The 21059-nt window shown below is 38.9% G+C and overlaps 1 pseudogene; it reads right to left on the bottom strand.

The window, feature by feature from the left end:
- Positions 1–21059, bottom strand: part of LOC136831444 (zinc finger protein 624-like) — a 378392-nt pseudogene that overhangs the window by 123458 nt on the left and 233875 nt on the right.

Raw genomic sequence — 21059 nt, 5'->3', positions numbered from 1 at the left:
TTCATGGTAGACAGGTACAAGTATACGTAGTATTAAATTTTTTAAAATGTGCATACGTTTTTTAAATTTTTGTCTCTCTCCTTTTGTGAATTTCATACTGTATACGTAAATACCAATGGTTCCCCCTGAAAAGAAAATGGAATGGCTTATAACTGTATGAAAGAAAGTGTGTGGCTGAATACGTAGGGGGGACTGGATTAGTTTCACCTACAGCTGTAAGCCATACAGTACGTACGTATAAATGTAATGATAAAATGTTTAAGATGGCTTGGAAATTATATTAATAGTATCATTTCAAAGATTAATACGATAATAAGGTAATAGTTTAATGTATATTTGATGTAGGCTGGTAATTTTAGGCATACGTGGGGGTTTGACCCTTCATGGTAGACAGGTATAAGCATTTTTAGAGGGGCGTTGTAAGCATTCATGATTTGACCTATTCGCGGGGGTGTGGGCAATGATGAATACGGGGTTCACTGTATGTGTATGTATGTGTGTGTGTGTGTGTGTGTGTGTGTGATATAAGAATATATATATATATATATATATATATATATATATATATATATATATATATAATATATATATATATATATATATATATATATATATATATATATATATATATATATATATATATATATATATATATATATATATATATATATATATATATATATATTTTACGTTTTTCCGTGGTTTTAGTTTGAAATATTCCTGAGACAGGTAGCAACAATTTAAGGTAATTTAGCCTTGTGATTCTGACTTCATGGGTCCAGGAAAACGTAAAAAAAAGAGAAAACAAAGGAGAATTTCATATGAGCATAGGGCTCTTGTTACTGAGGGAAATATTACGTAAAACACGTGGGCAAATTTAAAGGAGTGTATTTACATAAATGATATCAGTACGGGAAAGAGGCACTCAAGTAGATTACTATCCTGAAGGGGATTTCCTAAGGGATTGAATGAAACTGGGGGATTCCAGACACAGTCCGAGAAGCTTCCACGAAATAGGGTCCCTCTGAAATGAGAGATATGCACATTATACGCCAGTAATGAAATAGACAAAGGAATACTGAATTGAGGCTGCACTGAGGGTGCCAAAGGAGTAATAAAGACTTAATACTGCCAATGCAAGAGGCGCACGGACATTAGACAAGGGTGATTTCTGGCTTTCTCTTTAAGCAAATATTACGAGACAAAAGCGTGACTGAAATGGGGCTCTTCCAGGGCACTTTACCTTAGCAGATTTTCCGAGGGCGCGTAGAAGGCGGTCCGTGGATGACTTGCGATTTCCGAGGACGAGTTTCTTCCACGTGGTGAGATGCAAGGGCTTCCGTAAAGGGGCAAGGCGATGGGGACTCCTCGAAACTCCAAGCAATGGCGTGTGGGCTCGAGGCAGGCCAGCGGTGGAGCGAACACTTGGAATACGGTCGAAGGGCACGAGGAAAAGTATACTTTGGAAAGGGCCACGTGGTTAGGATGCAAGGGCATCGATGGTGCCAGGTGTTGAGGGCGTCTTCACTCCATATCTTCCAGCCCGCGTGTGTGTCGAGACCTCGTGGGTTTCTCCTTTTATCCCCTCCTATGGGGCAGGGGGTGCGTCCAACACAGGGGTTTTGACTCATTGCACCTGCTGCCCGCAGGGGAGGCTTTGCCTGTAAGAAAAACGCCCAAGACAGATCACTTTTGCCTCGAAGGAAAGTTCTTTATCAAAAAGGGGAGCGGCTTTAATCTTTTAAACCCTTGTTCTGACCGTGCTAAATCGATAGACAGATGGTCTATCGATCGGCCGGCTGGCAGTAAATGAAACACAACAGAACAACCAACAACAACAAAGAAGGGGGGGAGGGGAGGCAATTTGCTAGCGAATTCTTGCTACTCATAATACCTCCCCATACAAGATGATGTACATACCTCCTTCGGGTGTGTACATCGATATTCAAGAATGAGCGGCAAATGTTTTACGTTACTCTACATTCTGCCTTCCAATGAACTTTACTACTAAGGGCTTTATGAAGCTGTGACATTACTTTTAATAACACATTGGGACAATTTTCGTTAACAGAACGCAAAGTGATTTAAACACTTGCAAAAGAATAATTACTTTAGATTTGATTACCCACTGGTAACATTATAAAGTGACTCGAACAATTGTGAATTAATTAAGATTATAGGACCACGTATATGAGGCTATGGCCAACAAATGAAAAGAAAGGTTATTGTTCAAGGATTAAAATACACGGTTACTTAATTTTAGATAAAATGCATGCGGTTAGTACAATCTGCCTTGAAGAGGCTGTGTAAATGAAAAACAGCCTTTATTTTTGTAAATGACATCCCCTTTACGCGATACTGTAATGACTATACATATTCGCATTGATAATTTATCTTCGTTTTAACGTACTTGGCTTTATCGTTCAGCCGAGCTGAGGGACACGGATTTTGACAGCCGTATGCGGGCGAGAGTATTCGCGAGTTTTAATTCGCTAACCTTAAACTCACGCTAATTTTATGCGTCCACTGCCTACTCAATGTTATGGCGGGGCGAGCAGACAAAAGATGTGGGGTCTTAGGACAAACAGAGATCTTGGAAGGAATGGAAGGGGGAAAAGGGATAATAATAACAAAAGGAAAATTACCAAGACGTTACGAATGAAAACTTGACCGCATATGAAAGGCGGGACACGTCTCTCAGAGCTTACGAAAGGGGCATTTAAATCACAAGGGCAAGAGTCTGTGACTCGCAATTTTTTAAAAGAAAGATAAATAAATGACTAAAAGAAGGTACATGATATTGGCAGAAGAGCTAAGGGAAAAGGAGTGAGGGTTTTATTGTGTTAGGCAGGAATTTATTGTCCTTCGCCTATAAATTACGGCCCGGACTATCACTTCAGTCCCAGGGCGAGGAAAGTGCACCCGAAGGGCACGACTCCTTCAGGAGGGGCTGACACGCACGCCCGGTGCCAAGGTATGGGCGCAAGGGCTTGCCGCTTCTCACTCTGTTATTCTTAATGATTTATACATTGGGTGGGGAATGGTATCCCGTATTTAATTGCCTCTTGTGGTGATAATTTAAGGGAAGATTAATAGAGGTTGATAAGAGATAGAGGTTCCTTGAGGAACGGAAGAAGATAGAGGAGGGTCTGACATCCCCTTCTGGATTAAGGGTGCCAAGACCTTCGAAAAATGAAATGGTGGCACAGGTGCCATGGGAGCTCTAGAGCTCTTTGTAAATTACCTGGAATGTCCCACGCCCGTGGTAATTTCGCCTCGAGCCTTTCTCAATGGGACAGTCGTCCTCGGCCGGGGAAACGGAGGGCCCGCGACCGGAGGGCGGCACGGAGTACCACCTGGGCCTGCTGCTGCGACAGCTGACGCAGGAGCGTTCCGTGCTGGTTCTACCATAATCCGTCGCAGCTCTTGTAGTTCATCGCCCAAGGGAGATATGGCAGAATCCTGACTTGCAATTACGTCGGCGATGGGCTGAGGCAGAGAGAAGGCGGTCGGGGGTGGCGTGAGCGGCTCGCAGCTAACGTTGACCAGCTCAGGCACGGGCTGCGAGGCCGCACCTGCAGGTGAGCTTCCGCGGTGGTCGGGAGGAACCATCTCTCTGACCGATGCTGGTAGCGGTGCCAGGCCGGGGGAAGAGAGGGGGTCCTGAGTTGGATCCCGTGAATGGAGATCGGCGTAGCGCTCTGGCGCTGGCACTAGGGCAGAGTCAGGCGCTATCAGAGGTTTCTTGGGCTCGTCGGTCAGGACGGACGAAGCTTGGCACTGCTCGGGGCATGCAAGTGGCACCGGCAGGAATTTGGCATCTCCTGAAGGGAGATCTGATTGGGGCCCTGGCACTGGCACTGAGGCAGGGCCGGGCACTGGAATTGGATCGGGAACCGATCGAGGGGGCCACTGTACATCGTACTCAGGTGGCACTGGTGGGGACTGCACGTCCTCCTGGTACCCAGGGGGCGCCAGTCTTGGCTGAGGGAGAAGCGGGGGAGAATTGCTCGCACCCACGGAATGATTCGGGGAATGGGGACCCCTAGATTGTCGTGATTTCGGTGGGGACTGAAAGTCCTGTCCCAGGATGACGTCATAGCCTCTGGGGAGATGGCTTGCTACTGCAAGATTGCAAATTTTGGATTGGTGAGGTCTTGTGACTCTCAATTGGACCGTAGGGAGTATCATTTTAAATTGATTTATTCCCTCGATCGTGACGAGTTTTCGTCTATTGACGATAGCTCCGTGAGGGGAACTCTGTCCCTTCGGATGAGGGAGATTTGTGCGCCCGAGTCCTCGAATGCAGTGACTCGGCGCGCGTGGCTACCTCGTGGAGGAGTCACGTATACGGGCCCTTTGGCGGGAGGGCCTAATGACTGGGAATCTGTGACGGCCAAGGCGACGGTGGGAGTATTTACTTTATTATTGCGTGGGCATTTTGCCTATGCGGGAGAATGGCCATAAACCTTGCACGCCGTGCAAAATGTCTGGCTTGAAATCTTTCCGCTGCCCCTGTGGAGGGCGCAGGCGAGTTATTTGTCGGTTTTTCCGGGAGAGAGGAGCCGGTTTCTTGTTCCGGCACTGTTCGGATGAATGCCCCGTTTTCTTGCAATAATGGCAAGTTAGGGGCTTGCCCGAGTTCCCATTTTTGTGGGAATTTGAACCTCCGAGGAGGGACGGGGATTTATCTTCCGCCCCATGGATCCTTCTTGAGGGTGGTGAGTTTCCCACATATCTGCTATTCGGCAACACTTGGTGAGTGTTGCTGGGGCTTTTTCCACTATATGAGTGGCGAGGGCAGGAGGGGCGAGCGCAGGAAATGCTCGAATTTAAACCGCTCGAGTACCTCGGCGGTGTTGTGGCTCCTTCGAATCGAGCCATTTTGTTAACGCCCGCTCGAGTGGTACGCCCAATCGGACCAAGTCTGGCCTGCTTCTCTGGGCTGCTCTCTCCAACGTCTCCTCCACCGCTCGGGGGTAATCTCGCACGCCTAGTAACTGCTTGGCGTCACGGCTTCCCAGTTTCCCGATCGTCTGCGGGAAGGGCGTGGTAGGCAACGAGGGCCTTTCCGCCCAGGAATTTAGTGAGAACAAGGGAGAGTTCCGCGGGGAAAGATCGCAGCACTCCAGGACTCGTTCGGCCCTTTCAAGCCATACTTTGGGTTCGGACTCGGTCCATTTTGGCATGAACGAGTGAGCTTGGCTGAGGGCACTCACTCCCCGCGGCAGGGGCGGGGGTGGCGGGCTGTCGTTCTAGCATCTGAGCTCGTGGGGCGCTGTCTCTCTCTCGATCTTCCCATTCTCGTTCCTCCTTTTCTCTTGGGCGATTCTTTATCTCTCCTCTCGTTGTTCTTGGGTGTTTCGTTCCCTCTCTCTCTCTTCACGTTCTCTCTCCTCTCGTTGTTCTTGGGCAATTCGTTCCCTCTCTCTCTCTCCTCACGTTCTTTTGCCTCTCGTTGCTCTTGGGCAATTCGTTCTCTCTCTCTCTCTTCACGTTCTCTTGCTCTCTCCGCCTTGGCATCGTCCACTCGCTCTTGAACCCATGCTCTCAGATCTTGCCCCGATAGTCCCATGTCCTTCCCAGCGGACATGTAGAATTTGAAATCCTCGTTTTGTTGGGCTCTGGTATTAGCCATCTTGAAAAAATGGGTATATGATGTCTGAAAAGACTCAATTGCAGGAATCTGAAACACTCAATTGTTCAGACTGCAGGAGAATGGATCTGTCCGAATAAGATAGTTGATTAGTAAGTCTGAGGAGACCTTTTGTTAAAATTGGATGTGTCTTGGAAAGACGTGGTTGTTCTTGGCGAACGGATTTTAATATGCTCTCGGAAGACATAGTTGGATTTTGTCACGCTCGGACTTGGCCGGCTGTAGCGTGAAGTTAAGGAGTTGTTCTGACGAACTAGACTGATCAGTCCCGTAAGGGCTTAGATGTGTGTGAACTACACTATATAATGTCTCAAAAGGACTTAATTTTGGGTTCCCGCAGGAATGAGAAATTCTCGCCACGTGCGACGTAGAATTTTTGTAAGAGTCTCTGAGGACTGGAATTTGGAGAAATTTTGACGAAATTTTAGAGTCTCTGAGGACTGGAATTTGGAGAAATTCTCGCCACGTGCGACGTAGAATTTTAGGAGTCTCTGAGGACTGGAATTTGGAGAAATTCTCGCCACGTGCGACGTAGAATTTTAGGAGTCTCTGAGGACTGGAATTTGGAGAAATTCTCGCCACGTGCGACATAGAATTTTAGGAGTCTCTGAGGTCTGGAATTTGGAGAAATTCTCACCACGGAATTTGACGTAGAATTTTAGGAGTCACTTAGGACTTGAAATACGATTCGTCCCTTAGGACTTAGAAATTACTAACGGGAAATCCAAAGAAAAATGTTTGCTGGGAAATGAATGGGGGAAAAAATGCTACACACGCGGGCATGGGCGGGGGGGTGCAGGTCGTCTGGCCAACACCGGAGTATATTTATACACCGTCTGGGATTCCGGGGAATTTCCCAGTCGTCTGAGAGGATAACAGTACAACGGCCAAGTAATTTTCCCTATAAGCGGAGTTTAAATTTCGCTTTCCTAACACCTAACTCGAATTCTAACTACACTGAGAGAATCGTCAGAAATGCAAGCTGACTTCGTGTGTCCCACGTGGGAATTTGTTCGCGCCTAAATACCAGTTCGCTAATTCGAAATGCGAAGTAAAAGTTATCACATAGGAATTTCTTTCGCACTATTCCTTGAAGCAAGAATATGGCAAGGATTTTAACACAGGAATTTCGCACTATTCCTCGAAGCAAAGGATGGTTAGCACTGGTTATTTCCTAACTACCTATCCTGAAAGGCATGCATTAACGAATCTAATACGGCAGTTCTTTTCTCTCAGTGATTACATGCGTCCCTATTTCTAATTCCTAGGAACAGTCACGATTGTAAAAAGGTTTTGCTAAGATAAACACATTACTTACGTGGAATTTTCTGGATCTGTGTGCTGGTTTTACACATAAGGTTCGTAATTGTCTCGTACCCAGCTTAGCTTTGCTAATAGCTGATCTGGCAAGTTGCAAATGCAATAAAGCAACGCTAGGGGAACTGCAACTGCAAAACGAGATCTATGGCCAGGTCGCCATTTTTACGTTTTTCGTGGTTTTAGTTTGAAATATTCCCTGTGAGACAGGTAGCAACAATTTAAGGTAATTTAGCCTTGTGATTCTGACTTTGTGGGTCCAGGAAAACGTAAAAAAAAGAGAAAACAAAGGAGAATTTCATATGAGCATAGGGCTCTTGTTACTGAGGGAAATATTACGTAAAACACGTGGGCAAATTTAAAGGAGTATATTTACATAAATGATATCAGTACGGGAAAGAGGAACTCGAGTAGATTACTATCCTGAAGGGGATTTCCTAAGGGATTGAATGAAACTGGGGGATTCCAGACACAGTCCGAGAAGCTTCCACGAAATAGGGTCCCTCTGAAATGAGAGATATGCACATTATACGCCAGTAATGAAATAGACAAAGGAGTACTGAATTCGAGGCTGCACTGAGGGTGCCAAAGGAGTAATAAAGACTTAATACTGCCGATGCAAGAGGCGCACGGACATTAGACAAGGGTGATTTCTGGCTTTCTCTTTAAGCAAATATTACGAGACAAAAGCGTGACTGAAATGGGGCTCTTCCAGGGCACTTTACCTTAGCAGATTTTCCGAGGGCGCGTAGAAGGCGGTCCGTGGATGACTTGCGATTTCCGAGGACGAGTTTCTTCCACGTGGTGAGATGCAAGGGCTTCCGTAAAGGGGCAAGGCGATGGGGACTCCTCGAAACTCCAAGCAATGGCGTGTGGGCTCGAGGCAGGCCAGAGGTGGAAAGAACACTTGGAATACGGTCGAAGGCCACGAGGAAAAGTATACTTTGGAAAGGGCCACGTGGTTAGGATGCAAGGGCATTGATGGGGCCAGGTGTTGAGGGCGTCTTCACTCCATATCTTCCAGCCCGCGTGTGTGTCGAGACCTTGTGGGTTTCTCCTTTTATCCCCTCCTATGGGGCAGGGGGTGCGTCCAACACAGGGGTTTTGACTCATTGCACCTGCTGCCCGCAGGGGAGGCTTTGCCTGTAAGAAAAACGCCCAAGACAGATCACTTTTGCCTTGAAGGAAAGTTCTTTATCAAAAAGGGGAGCGGCTTTAATCTTTTAAACCCTTGTTCTGACCGTGCTAAATCGATAGACAGATGGTCTATCGATCGGCCGGCTGGCAGTAAATGAAACACAACAGAACAACCAACAACAACAAAGGAAGGGGGGAGGGGAGGCAATTTGCTAGCGAATTCTTGCTACTCATAATAATAATAATAATAATAATATATATATATATATATATATATATATATATATATATATATATATATATATATGCACAGTTGAAGAGAAACTCTTATTACCTAATATTCCTTAGAGCACCATAATTTGTCTAAAAATCAAAGTTTACACAGACAATATGATTGTTTAGGTACTGACTTCGTAACTAGTGATGCAGTTTTGGTTAAACTAAAAAAAATTATATATATATATATATATATATATATATATATATATATATATATATATATATATATATATATATATATATATATATATATATATATATATATATATATATATATATATATATATATATATATATATATATAATATATATATATATATATATATATATATATATATATATATATATATATATATATATATATATAATATATATATATATATATATATATATATATATATATATATATATATATATATATATTATATATATATATATATATATATATATATATATATATATATAATATAATATATATATAATATATATATATTTATATATATAATATATATATATATATATATATATATATATATATATATATATAATATATATATATATATATATATATATATATATATATATATATATATATAAATATATATATATATACAATATATATATATAATATATATATATCCAAGTAGGGTGAGTCTCAACTCAGGATACAGTCTCGAAGGCGAAGGGAAAGGGCACCATTATTACAATACGTTTATTATGCTGACGTTTCACAACAATTGCTATAGTCACATTTTCAAGGCTGCACTGATTAAAAAAACTTCTTACAAAAATCACATCAAAACATCGATATATATAAATCATAAAACAAAATAAAAACGGGGGAATAGGCACAGGACATACCTAAACCATAGCAGTAACAAGACTAAAACAAAAGAACACAGGAAGAGCAAGAAAGGACGAGAGAAGAAAAACATAAACAAAAGGTTAAGCAATGAACAATTGAACAGAGGTTGTTTGAGTATTTAGTGTTGGGACCGTCTTCTTTATAATAATAGATTCTAATATCAGGTCATTTTCATTTTGGGCTCGTCCTATTATAGAAAAATCTTTATAATTAATATCTGTTTTGCATATTTTTACATGGTTTCTTATATTTGAGTGGTCTGGATTAGACAGTTTACATCCAGTTCTGTAGCTTACACCCTTATGAGAATCTATGCAAATCCGTAGTAGCCTCCTCGTGCATCCGACTTAAATCCCACGATTACATCCTGGGCAAACATATTTATAAACGATGTTCGAAGACAAGAGATGGCTAAGACGATCCTTGAATTTAAATATCGATCCGATAGTGCGTGCATTCTTGGGTATCAGTTTCAGGTCTACAGCTGCGAACGTTCTTTGAAATAGGGCAAGAAATTTCTTCCTAAAGGTGTTGTCATTTAGGTAGGGGAAATTTGCATACATTTTCATTTTCGGTACTGTTGCGATGGTAGGAGTTGGATTCATTCTGGCATTCAACATTTTATAGAGCCTTCTGGAGACTAGCCTCGTAGGAAAACAGTTATTCCTGAAATATGTAGTTAAGAATGTAATTTCAACATGAAACATGGCCCAGGTTGAGGAATGAGTAAAAGCCCTATGCAAAAAAGTTGAAATAGTATTCATATTGAAGTTGAAAAAACAAGAACTATAGAAATTCATCCCCAACCCTGTAAAAGTACTTTTTCGGAATACAGGTATTCCCCTACTACGATGGGGTTAGGTTCCAAAAAACCCATCGTTTGTTGAAAAAATCGTAACTCGAATATGGCCTAGCCTACACTAGGGAATTAGTACCATCTATACATATATGGTAGACTAGCCTACACTACACAGTATACTTTATACACAAATGGTATAGTAATTATTAGAGTCAGCTAATTCTGCAGGTTCAATGCAGAATGACATGATGTCAGTACAAAGAGAAATTGTATAACAAACAAGGCCCAGCCTGCACTTTCGTATATCATATACGGTAGCCTAGACTACATTATACTGTATTCTATTTTCACATAACACCGTATTATACAAACATCAAAATAACGAATGTGCATCTTTTCCATGGATCTTTTAAAAAGTTATGCTTTACTACAATGTATCCAATCGTAAATATTCTTATATTGCTTTTGCATTATAAATCCCGATCACAGCGATCGAATGTTTTGGTTTGGGAATCTATCACGCAGTCTTTATTTTGCCGCATTTAACTCGGTTCAGAGGGCATTTCTTGCTTCTAGATAGCGTAAATGAATCTCTAGATACTTTATTTATAAGGGACATATATATTTTTTGTTATACGAAGTGTTTTTAAGTCGAAATATAACTTAAATATGTCTCGTTTTGAAATTAATTTAGCCATTTTTTTAATAGATGACGTTGGCGGCTGGCCGTTTGTTTTGTGTAAAAAAAAAATCAAGATTCCGTTCGCTATTTTCTCTTGATTTCATCATCATACTACGAGCTTTTCCTATTGATCTTTTATCGGCGTGAAAACAGCAGTAATATGTGTTCTTTCATGCCCAGTAGTTTTGATTGAAATACTTTCCAATTTTATTTGCTGTCAAGTTTCATTCATGTTGCCAGTGCACGATAATTTATAGTCATTAGCAGCTTGAACATTCTTTTCTCAGCTTCAACTACAACTTTCAGCTTAAATTTACTGTAGCAGTATATTTCCTTGCTGATCTTTTCTCCAAAGCAGATAAGGGTAGTGTAAAAACATATCAGTACTTAACGTCATTTTTAACATAACTACGATAATTGTTTAACCGTACGATGGTTGAAATACAAGCAAAACAGTTGTTATCCGATTCGGTTATTAGCAAAACAACAGGGTCTCGTTCGGTTGTTTATGGTTGTACGCATTTTCACAAGAGTATAAGGTTACTAACAATACTTTTATCATTCTCTTACTTTTTTAACTAGAAGATGGAATAAAGAGATGGAGAAAAAGAAGTGGGTCTATTGTAAGTTGGTCTCTCTTGCTGCCTCATTCTACGGCAACTGTAGTGTACGCTGTTGCGCGTGCCCACTCAAAATTTAAAAATATTTTCTAATTATTGTCGTACCGGTATTAATTGCTAACTCCATCGTAAACTCGAATTATCGTAAGACGAATTATCGTCACTCATGCACTACCTGTATTTACAAACGCACAAAAATTGCAAACGAACACTGACCTATTTTAACTTCCGACACAACGAGAGCAAGTGAGGTCAGCTCATTGAATTAATGTACTTGTTCCAGCCTCTCAGGCCAACGCATCGTACACCGCACGCTGCCTGATTGTACGTTGTTGCCTGCGCCAGTCACCCGTGAAATTTAAAAATACATATTTTCAAAATATTGTCGTATCGATATTAACTGCTAACCCCATCGTAAAAGCGAATTATCGCAAGTCGAATCATCGTAACTCGAGCACTACCTGTACACCTGTATAGAAATCATTGTTGTCTCTGGAGACGACATCGAGGAAAGCGAGCTTATTATTCGTCTCCTTCTCTAGAGTAAACTTAATGTTAGGATGCTGGCTGTTAACAAAATCTAAAAACCGTTCTGCGTCGTGCTCGTGTCGGAACAGAGCAAACGTGTTGTCTACATACCTCCAGTAAAACAAAGGAAGGCAGCTCAGGGGACAGTTATCATTTGTTCCCTGACCCTAACTCTAGTTTTAATAATTTTAACCGAACATTATTCAAACAAATTTTAGAATTGGCCATGCTGGACACGGCCTTTGTTTTTAATGGTACTCTGTATAAGCAGGTGGATGGGGTTGCAATGGGGTCGCCTCTGGGACCCAATTTGGCGAATATATTCATGGCCTCCCTGGAGAAGGGCATCATGGATAACTGTCCCCTGAGCTGCCTTCCTTTGTTTTACCGGAGGTATGTAGACGACACGTTTGCTCTGTTCCGACACGAGCACAACGCAGAACGGTTTTTAGATTTTGTTAACAGCCAGCATCCTAACATTAAGTTTACTCTGGAGAAGGAGACGAATAATATGCTCGCTTTCCTCGATGTCCTTGTCTCCAGAGACAACAATGGTTTCTATACAGGTGTATTCCGAAAAAGTACTTTTACAGGGGTGGGGATGAATTTCTATAGTTCTTGTTTTTTCAACTTCAAAATGAATAATATTTCAACTTTATTGCATAGGGCTTTTACTCATTCCTCAACCTGGGCCATGTTGCATGTTGAAATTACATTCTTAACTACTTATTTCAGGAATAACTGTTTTCCTACGAGGCTAGTCTCCAGAAGGCTCTATAAAATGTTGAATGCCAGAATGAATCCAACTCCTACCATCGCAACAGTACCGAAAATGAAAATGTATGCAAATTTCCCCTACCTAAATGACAACACCTTTAGGAAGAATTTCTTGCCCTATTTCAAAGAACGTTCGCAGCTGTAGACCTGAAACTGATACCCAAGAATCCATGCACCATCGGATTGATATTTAAATTCAAGGATCGTCTTAGCCATCTCTTGTCTTCGAACATCGTTTATAAATATGTTTGCCCAGGATGTAATCGTGGGATTTAAGTCGGATGCACGAGGAGGCTACTACGGATTTGCATAGATTCTCATAAGGGTGTAAGCTACAGAACTGGATGTAAACTGTCTAATCCAGACCACTCAAATATAAGAAACCATGTAAAAATATGCAAAACTGATATTAATTATAAAGATTTTTCTATAATAGGACGAGCCCAAAATGAAAATGACCTGATATTAGAATCTATTATTATAAAGAAGATGGTCCCAACACTAAATACTCAAACAACCTCTGTTCAATTGTTCATTGCTTAACCTTTTGTTTTGTTTTTCTTCTCTCGTCCTTTCTTGCTCTTCCTGTGTTCTTTTGTTTTAGTCTTATTACTGTTACGGTTTAGGTACGTCCTGTGCCCATGTAAGAGCCCCGACGCTGTCTCTTCCAAACACGTGTGTGTTCGTGTGTTCGTCAATCGTCATCATCGGAATGGACAGGACAAAACAGGAGCGTCTCGTTTTCTTTCTCTACAGGAACGCGATTTCAACCATACAATATTTCCGTCTGTTTCTCCCTAAGCATTGTTGTCTTAATGTATGTACAATCACCACTACTTGCATTGCCATGCAAGCATTCTAATCATGTACTCATAATGTTCCAACGAATCTTCTGTATCAAACTGTACGTGTGTTTCTGTTTGTGAAGACGCCAAATGTCTCTCCATTTCACATTTATTATGCTACTATATTGTATCCATTAATCTGTCTTGAATCTCAAGCAATTGGCCATATGTAGAATTTCCTGGCCTTTCCACTGATGTATGTTTCATCACCGCATGTTAATCATGTCTCTTGATATCGCCATCTGTTTGTCTGCCGACAAACACAGATGTCTGAACCTTTTATCTCTGTTTTACCTGTCTGTGTGTAGACGCTACATTACCGCATTGAGCGTCAATAACATCTTCGAAGATTCTGTACATTTATCTCAGTAAGGAACTACCAATGAACCAGTTAACACCCAGCCACTATGTCACTCATACCCCAGTCCTTACACCTATTCCCCCCGTTTTTATTATGTTTTATTCCCCCGTTTTTATTATGTTTTATAATTTATATATCAATGTTTTAATGTGATTTTTTGTAAGAAGTTTTTTTAATCATTGCAGCCTTGAAAATGCGACTATAGCAATTGTTGTGAAACGGCATAATAAACGTATTGTAATAATGGTGCCCTTCCCTTCGCGACTATATATATATATATATATATATATATATATATATGTTACAGTTAATATGTATAATCAGTTAATATGTATATTCCCTGAAAAAAACAGTTAATACATATATTACCTGTTTCACTCAGGAATATACATAATACCTAAAAATTTCAGTTATTATACATGTTAACTGAAATTTGGAGTCTTTTTATACATATTCCTAAACTGAAAATTGAAGGGTGAAGTGAAAATATGACAATAATATATGGAAAATAAAGTACGATACTAAAAGTGACATTTGTAAAATACGATAACTCTTGAGTGCTAATTACTAATTACTCACTCTCCAATAGGCCTATTAACAATATGACTATTGACTACTGCCCTTTGTCACGTCTTCTTTGTTTATTTCTCTGTGTTTATTTCTCTTTGTTTCAGTGTGACTTGTGACCTTGGTAGTGAAAACTTCTAAGTCTGATTGTAAAATGGATTCTGAAGCCAGAAAGGAGCAACATTTTGTGGAAGAACTAAAAAAGTGGCATAGCAAAAACAAAAGAGTGCTAATTACACGTGATGAATATTTTGAAACAGTAAATGAATTAATTACCAGCCAAGAGACGAAAGTCAAAAGCCCGCACCAGTACTATCTAATAAAAAAATATGAGCTGCTGAACTGTGGTGACACTCAAAAACTGATAAGAAAATGCAAAGATGAAAAATCTGAACCAGTATACTTTGTATTCATTGAGAAGACATTTAGTATTCTGAAAAGGGCACACATTTTGACAGGACATGGTGGCCGAGACAAAATGATAAAAAAATCTGTCAGAAAAGTATGCAAACATCACACAAGAGTCCATTAATCTGTTCAAGGCTGGATGCATTGAGTGTCAGAAGAAAAAGAGACGACCTACCACTAAAGGGACAGTTGTACGACCAATCCTTACCAAAGAATTCGGAACACGAGGCCAAGTTGATCTCATTGATATGCAATCAATGAAGGGGCGATTTTCATGGATTATGGTGTACCAAGACCATTTGACAAAATTCATTGTTCTTCGACGCCTTACATCAAAGCGTGCAGCAGAGGTAGCCTATCAACTTTTGGACATTTTTCTGTTGTTCGGTGCTCCTCAAATTTTGCAAAGTGACAATGGGTCAGAATTTACTGCTCAAGTCATCGAAGAATTGAAAGTGATGTGGCCCTCACTTATTATGGTCCATGGAAAGCCCAGGCACCCTCAAAGCCAGGGGTCAGTAGAAAGAGCGAATGCTGACATCAAGGACATGCTGACAGCCTGGCTTGCTGACAATGAAACCACTGACTGGACTGTTGGTTTGAAATTTGTCCAGTTTCATAAAAATTCAAGTTTCCACAGTGGGATTAAGAGAACACCGTTTGCAGCATTATTTGGATCGGATGCCAAAATTGGACTGACAACATCTTCTTTGCCTGATGAAATTATTTCTCGTCTTGAAAAGGAAGAAGATCTTCTGAATTTATTTGAGGTAAATATGTGATAATTTTCAAAGTTCTAGATATATATCAATAAATAAATAAATAAATAAACTATATAAAATTAAAATAATAAAAAATACAAAAAAATAAAAAATAAAAATTTCATTTGATTTGATTTCATTCATGTTTCAGGAGCAAGCGGTTATGGCGCCAGGTATTTCTGAGCGGTAAGAAATCCTTGCTGTAGAAACAGCAGCTGAAAAGGAAGATCTTCTGAATTTATTTGAGGTAAATATGCAATTATTTTGCTTCTCCCCCCCCAACTTCTCAGTCTGTGTTGTGCCTGTCTCTCTCTCCCTCTGTCTATGTCTATTTTTCTTAGATATCTTTCATTTTATTTGATTACATTCATGTTTCAGGAGCAAGCGGTTATGGCGCCAGGTTTGGATACTTCGGATCATCATTACTGATGCCTGCTGAAGTCACTGCAAGCCCTGGTACACCAGCTGCTGAGTACACCAACCCTGTAGAAACAGCAGCTTTGGATACTGCTACTTCTCTGCCGGATGGACCAGAGGAAGCAGGGCCTCTGTTGCTTGTCGTCCAAGATGAAACTTCCGGATCAGCATCACTGACACCTGCTGAAGTCCCTGCAAGCCCTGATACACCAGCCATTTCTCCACTGTTACTGCGTCGTAATCAGGTCTTTAAGGAAAGAAAAAGAGCGAGGGAAGCCCAGAAAATGGTGAAAAGGAGTCGACGAGTCCTGACAGAAGCAAATGTTGGTGACAATGTCACTGTTCCAATCCCTAATGTTGTTCGAGGAAGAACTGATCCTAAAAATTTGATTGGAGTCATTGTTGAAAGAGATCCACAAGAGCTGTACAAAATTGCAACCAAAAGTGGTGTGCTAGACGGAAAATTTAGTAGAAATCAATTTGACATTTGCGGGCACGCTCTGTACTCCATTGAAGATATGGATATGCAAACGACACTCCCACTGAGAAAAGCAGTCCAGGAGGTTTCTACTTGCGGAGGTCAAGGTTTTGTGAGATGTAATTGTAACGGAACAAGAAGATGTCAGACAAAAAGATGTAAATGCTTTAAATCTAAGCTGAAATGTAACTCAAGATGTCATTCTAAACTGCCATGTAACAACAAAGCGTAACAAATGTCACTTTTAGTATTGTCTTGGATTTTTACATATCATGTTTTACGAACAAAATGTGTTGGAAATAAATGAATATCAAGAGTTATCATATTTTATTTTTCATATTGTATTCCCATATTTTCACTTCACCCTTTAAATTTTCAGTTTAGGGAATAAGTATAAAAAAGCCTCCAAATTTCAGGTAATATGTATAATAACTGAAATTTTTAGGTATTATGTATATTCCTGAGTGAAACAGGTAATATATGTATTAACTGTTTTTTCAGGAATATACATATTAACTGATTATACATATTAATTGTAATATATATATATATATATATATATATATATATATATATATATATATATATATATATATATATATATATATATATATATATGTGGGTCTTTTTCAGTAAGCAAAAAATCTAACATTCTAGTGATATTCAATCATTTACCTTCATTTTGCAACAAAGGGGAAGTCCCTAGCACAATATTTTGATTTATGGTGAATTTTTGAAAAAAACTTTTTCCTTCCCTCTGCGCGTACTAACTGCTGAAAATCTCAGAATTTCTTTAGTCACCTTGTTGTAATTTTCACACCGTTTTCTATTAGGCATTACATAAAGTTTTATACATGAAAATGTGTGCAATTTCATGTAAAATACAACAAAAAATAACTCATAGTTGTAGCTTTTATCAGTTTTGACATATTTTCATATAAATCACAATAAGTGCCAAAATTTAAACCTACGGTCAAATTTGACTCGACCGAAATGGTAAAAAAATGTAATTGTAAGCTAAAACTCTTACATTCGCGTAACAGTCAATTATTTACCTTCATTTTGCAACAAACGGGAAGTCTCTACCACAATATTTCGATTTATGGTGAATTTGAAAAAAAAAAAAAAAAAAAAAAAAAAAAAACTTTTTCCTTCCCTCCGCACGCACTAACTGCTGAAAATCTCAGAAGTTCTTTAGTCACCTTGTCGTAATTTTTGCACCATTTTCTATTAGGCGTTACATAAAGTGTTATACATGAAAATGTGCGCAATTTCATGTAGAATACAACAAAAAATAACTCATAGTTGTAGCTTTTATCAGTTTTGAAATATTTTCATATAAATCACGGTAAGTGACAAAATTTAAACCTACGGTCAACTTTGACTCGACCGAAATGGTTGAAAAACGCAATTGTAAGCCAAACCTCTTACATTCTAGTAACATTCAATCATTTACCTTCATTTTGCAACAAATTGAAAGTCTCTAGCACAATATTTCGATTTATGGTGAATTTAAAAAAAAAAACATTTTCCTTCCCTCTGCACGCACTAACTCTGCTGAAAATCTCAGAATTTCTTTTGTCACCTTGTCGTAATTTTCGCACCGTTTTATATTAGGCGTTACATAAAGTGTTATACATGAAAATGTGTGCAATTACATGTAGAATACAACAAAAAATAACTCATGGTTGCAGCTTTTATCAGTTTTGAAATATTTTCATATAAATCACGATAAGTGACAAAATTTAAACCTTCGGTCAAATTTGACTCGACCAAAATGGTCGAAAAACGCAGTTGTAAGCTAAAACTCTTACATTCTAGTAACATTCAATCATTTACCTTCATTTTGCAATAAACGGGAAGTCTCTAGCACAATATTTCGATTTATGGTGAATTTTTGAAAAACATTTTTTCCTTCCCTCCGCGTGCGGTAACTCTGCTGAAAATCTCAGCATTTCTTGGGTCACCTTGTCGTAATTTTTGCACAGTTTTCTATTAGGCGTTACATAAAGTGTTATACATCAAAATGTGCGCAATTTCATGTAGAATACAACAAAAAATAATTCATGGTTGTAGCTTTTATCAGTTTTGAAATATTTTCATATAAATCACGATAAATAGAAAAAATTCGAACTTTGGTCAACTTTAACTCGACCAAAGTGGTCGAAAAATGCAATTGTAAGCTAAAACACTTACAGTCTAGTAATATTCAATCAATTAGCTTCATTTTGCAACATACAAGAAGTTTCTAGCACAATATTTCGATTTATGGTGAATTTTTTTTTTTTTTTTTACTTTTTTTACGTCCCCCGTTACGAATTCATGCATAATTTTGTGATAATATTTTCTCTGTGTTGCTTTGATTGTTTTACAATTTGTTATATACCAAAATCATTGCAACTTAGTGTACAATACAACGAAAAATAAATAACTCATTAGCTTTAACCGTTTTGCTCACAGCGTGATTTGTATACAATTATATATGAAATTTTTTTTTTGCGCTGTCATATATTCCAATATTTATATAAGATGATATTTTTTTCATTTCTGATGGTTGCATACTAAACTTCAGGCATTGACAAAAAAAGGAGCCAAAAATGAGCTCTTTATCTTAAAAACTAAGCGTGCTGTGATTTTTTGAGAGAGAGAGAGAGAAAAAAAAAAAAAAAAAAAAAAAAAAAATCCGCTCCAACGCTCACTCCTGAACACCGCCGGCATACGGGAGACACTTTTGTAAATAGAGGGTCGGCGTTTAAGGGTTAACAGGTCCAATAAATGTTAGCAAAAGCAGAAAATTCCACAAAAATTAATCCAAACAAGTATATATTAATATATATGAGACTCTTGGACTCAAACCCAGGAACAAATTCCTGGGGTTCAAGAGCCCCCTCACCATGTCAAGGTGGTCCCACATTGATGGGGTAAACCAGTGTCAAAGGTTTACTATGATAGCTATGTGAAGATGAGTCAGCTTCCATTTGAGGTCTGCAGCAATTGAAGTTTCAACCTCTCGATTTCCAGCTGAGCCCTTTCTAGCTTTCATACATCTCTCTCTCATGAATTCTGCCTTAGGGTGCTGCTTCTCCAGCTAATTCAACTTCAGTCATGCTGTTCATGAACAAAGGCTCTCCATGCTTCAGTGGAGTCTGGTCGGTAAGTGTGAGCTGTTTTGGCTTCAGGTTTCTTAACAACTTGGTAGGTTATATGCAGTTTTTGGTTATGATTGTAATAAGTTCTGATAAAACCTACAAGCTCGTGACAAAGCCAAATTTGAGCCATGAGAAAAAGACTCATGGTTCAAGAGTCCTCTTGCCTGTCACAAAGCTTCAACACAGAGTATAAACAATCTATGCTGAAGTCATGTAACATAAAAATAAGTATTTTCTCATTAAGGGGGGCTATGTAAAGGAATAAAAGTCGTCACGACTTGGATTTAAAATATAAATAATCCATCTAGCAACTTTCACTTCTTAATTACTTTGTCTAATAAATCTGAAAAAAAAAAAAAAGTAATTTCATAAAACCTACTTTCAAGTGAGTTATGGCATGTATATTATTGAATCTGCCAACTTATTTTCAAAAAATAAAAAAATTGCTAGTTCAATAGAGGCCATAAATTTGTGTTAATGGTATCTTTTGAAATGGTGATGTATCCCATTATTTTCCCGTTAAAAATCACATTAACATTTAAAAAAAAAATACACATTTGCTGACGTGAGAGTTGCACATGGAACCATACTAACCGATGGCCCCATTCCCTTACTAAAAGGATTTGAAGCCAAGTGACTGGCTAGCCACATCAGCTGTTTGATCACCCAAAAAATAAAACCTAATTGATTCTTTCACTACAAACTGTTTACTCCTGAATACTTCCTAAAAGAATACTATGCACCGAGCTACTACAATAATTATTTTCATTACTGCTATATGTAAACAAAATTTTCTTGATAACCGTATTAATAACACAATCATCAATAATAATTCTCTGGACAAATGTTATTTCGTTATTTGCATCCCCCTTCCCCAAAAAGTTGGGAACTCCATAAAATGTTATGTATCCCTTAGACGCATTTACCGTTTAATTTCCTTCAAAGTTTTGTAATAAATCTGGCCTTTGTACTGGAATGCTCCAATATTTGTTTCATTTTCATTTCTTGAGCAGTTGACAAAACGCATCCAATTGCTAACACTTTCATCATGGGCATCAATACAAGCACTTGAAGAACTCGTCCAACGTACCTGGAAAGCATACACCTTTTTTAATTATATCTGCAAACTATATTTTGTTGACTGTAATTACTGAGATACACCTTCCTCAGTATAACATAAAAAGAAAAGTAAATTATGAGACATAAAACTGAATAAGTATTATACAGCAGAATACTTGATGAAAATAATTGGCTTATGAAGCTGATTCAGACTGAGCATTTACACAAAAACCAAGGTGGATGTCCTCTCTGTGTAGCCCTAAATAAGGATTGTAAATTCCTTGGTATTAAAAAGAAAATTTGGTTAAGTGAGGATATGCTAGTCTCTTGTTAGGTTGTTTACTTCTTTTATCC

Source organism: Macrobrachium rosenbergii, chromosome 48, assembly GCF_040412425.1.
Source record: "Macrobrachium rosenbergii isolate ZJJX-2024 chromosome 48, ASM4041242v1, whole genome shotgun sequence".
NCBI classification, from domain to species: domain Eukaryota; kingdom Metazoa; phylum Arthropoda; class Malacostraca; order Decapoda; family Palaemonidae; genus Macrobrachium; species Macrobrachium rosenbergii.
Note: the sequence above shows the minus strand (reverse complement) of the source record. Positions and strands in the feature narration are given on the sequence as shown.